This window comes from Vigna umbellata, chromosome 4 (assembly GCF_029865625.1).
Source record: "Vigna umbellata cultivar VRB3 chromosome 4, Vumbellata_1.0, whole genome shotgun sequence".
Lineage (NCBI taxonomy): Eukaryota > Viridiplantae > Streptophyta > Magnoliopsida > Fabales > Fabaceae > Vigna > Vigna umbellata.
The window spans coordinates 2,893,281-2,896,223 of NC_142168.1; the positions used below are offsets into that span (position 1 = coordinate 2,893,281).

General features: G+C 42.1%; 1 long non-coding RNA gene across 1 annotated transcript; it reads left to right on the forward strand.

Moving 5' to 3' along the window:
* Nucleotides 1-1,463: 1,463 nt before the first annotated feature.
* Nucleotides 1,464-2,532, forward strand: LOC148198979 (uncharacterized). The gene is made up of 2 exons (XR_015786246.1): nucleotides 1,464-1,708; nucleotides 1,800-2,532. It is a non-coding gene; the product is annotated as an uncharacterized LOC148198979 (long non-coding RNA).
* The last annotated feature ends 411 nt before the right edge of the window (nucleotides 2,533-2,943 follow it).

The window sequence follows — 2,943 nt, forward strand, 5'->3', positions numbered from 1 at the left end:
ACTGTATACAGGAATTAGTAATTTTAGGCGTTCGTCCCTAAATTGATATTTACGTGATCTTGAGCGTTCGGTATTTGGTAATAGAAATTGCAGTCGTTCGTCCTTAACGGATTCTTAAGTTTAATCTTGATCGTTCGACGTTAAGTTGATACTATTAAGTCTGGATCTCTAAACGTTCGGTTTCGGTGTATTAGTCAGCGTTCGGCCTTGGTTAATTGTGATTGTGAGCGTTCGGCCGTTAGTTGGTATTCTTAGGATTGGATTTTGACCGTTCAGTCATAGTTTAATTCTCATTGTGAGCGTTCGGTTTTGGTTTAATTCTGATTGTGAGCGTTCGGTCTTTCCTTGATTCTAATTGTGAGCGTTCGGTCTTGGCTTGATAGTTTTAAGTTTTGGAATTTTGAGCGTTCGGTCTTATTCTGTTGAACGTTCGGTTTTGATAAGGTATTCTCGCTTCTGAGCGTTCGATTTTAATTTGGATTCCTTAGTTTGGATCATAAGCGTTCGTTCATGGATATTTGTGATTGTGAGCGTTCGGCCATAATTGGATATTATAATTTGAAATCTTTAACGATCGGCCTTATAATATTAGTGAGTTTGAGCGATCGTTCTTAACATTGTATTTTCGGATCGCAATGTTGAGCGTTCGGCCTTGAGTAGTATTCTTAGGTTCCAAGGGTTGCGCGTTCGTCCAAGTGTTGAATTTAGTATTGGTGTTCGATGGTTTAGCGTTCGGCCTGATAGTGTAGGATTTGATAACGTTCGTCCAACAGCGTTCGGCCTGGTGATTGATAACGAACGTAAGTCCAAATAGTGTTCGGCCTAGTGGTTGGAAGGTAGTGTTCGTTCAATAAACGTTCGTCCACTGTGCTCGGTGAACAGTGCTCGTCCAAATAGTATTCTGCAAATGTTGGATTTTAAATTCATTTTCTCTTGAATTGAATTACGTGCAAGGTTTGGAAAATATATACTGTGAAGTGATTTATGTGAATGTATGAGGTGTGTTGGATTTACTGTGATAAAATGGATATCTGGTGATTCGGGAGTAACAATATGATTCAGGGACGTAATTCCATGATCCTCATGAGAGGATACATGGTGGTGGACGTAATTCCATGATCCTCAAGGAGAGGATATATGGTGGTGATTTGGGGTGTACAGAATGATTTCATGGTAGCTCATTCTTGAGGGTTTTCCTGACGCTCCAATGGTCTTTCATTCTTAAATAGAGAGGATTGATCATGTGGTGAGGAGTAGCAGGAGGTCCTACTCTTGGAGGCTTCCAGTGCAGCTAATATTTTTTTTTTAATAGGTTCGGAAGTTCTTGTATTTACGGGTTCATTTTAATTGAATCTTTTAATTTTAGAAATGATCAATTGAATCCCTAATTTAACATAATTAAATAATAATACCTTTTCTTTTGAATCCCTAATTTAACATAATTAAATAATAATACATTTTCTTTTAAATACAATGAACGGCGTTAATTTTTTAAACAGGAGACATGCTCACGTATCATTTTATTTGCAGGTGGCAGAGTCTGACCTGAATACATCGACCTCTATGAAGGATATATGAAGGATGTATGAAGGGTGAGGATGACGGGTGAGTTACCGCCCTTTCTATATCACTCACTCTTGCTTCTGTATCTGATTTTCTCCGACAACCAAATCTATGGCTTCCGATTCTTCTCCGAATTTCAACAACGGTTCGTGCCGCTCCTCTCTCTGTCTCGTCTTTCGGTTTTCATTTTCCGAATTTTCTGATTTGTTAATTTATTCAAACCTCCTTTCTGATAGGTCCTTCTTCCCCCGACGACTCCCTTTCCAGCCCCATCAGCAACACCTTCTCTTCTCCGGGAAGTAGGCGCCGCCGCCGCCGCTCCTCCACTCCCTCCGCATTCGCCACTCCGTCGGAGCGCTGATCTCGATTCGCCTCCTCCGAAGCCACCCCAACCGCGCCGCGCTCCCGCTAAGGCGTCGGCGGAGGTGGGCGCGTTCCCGTCACACCTACATCCACAACATATGACGCGGCGGCCTCGTCTGACGGCGGCGATGGCTACGACATGGACGACGCCAGGCCCACCTTTGTGTGGGGCACTAACATAAGGGTGGAAGACGTGAACGATGCTATTCACAGGTTTTTGAGGGACTTTAGGGAAGTGTCTTCGTCGCAGGGCGAGGATGACAGGTTGAACTTGCACACCGAAGGGAAGTATGAGAAATTAGGGATGACGGGTTTAACCGCCTATGCCCTCTACATCAACCTCCTCAACCGCCACGCCTTCTCCTTCTCGTCCAGGAATGGATATGAAGGATGTACTGAAAGAACAAACCTTGTCCCAGGAAGCTTCAGGATCAAACAATTTGGCAAATTTTGAAGGCGAGAAGTGACCATCCTATTTTTAAACCTATTTTTATTGTGGGAATTTCAATTTCTTTTTTTGTGTGCTCTGTCTCAGTATATTAAAAAGAAAGAAAATGGTCAGTGTTTCCGTGCTAAAAGAAAAAAGAAAGAGAAATTGAAAGATAAGCCCGGGATTGCGGTGACAAATCCATTTTGCACACCTCATTGGAAGAAATATCGAACATCTACGCATGCCCTTATAATAGTATGCTGAAGTGATGTGATGCCTCTGTGTTGTGTGTTCTGTGTTTAAGACAAAAGTGTTTTTTTTTGTTTTTTCTATTGGTTTACATCTTGAGATGGATTCATCCATCACCTTCGATTGTGTTGTGCTGTGTGTTGTGTATGTGACTCTTGACTCTGTCCACCACAGTCCAAAGAAAAAGAGTAGTAATACGGTGACACGCCTACGTGTCACTTACACTCATTTGACACGGTCCACGTCAGCTTTTTTAAAAAAAAAACTGCAAAGTGATGGAGGGTAAAAGTGGAAAAACACCTAGGGTTTGTGTTTTGAGATTCGAAATCCCCATTTGA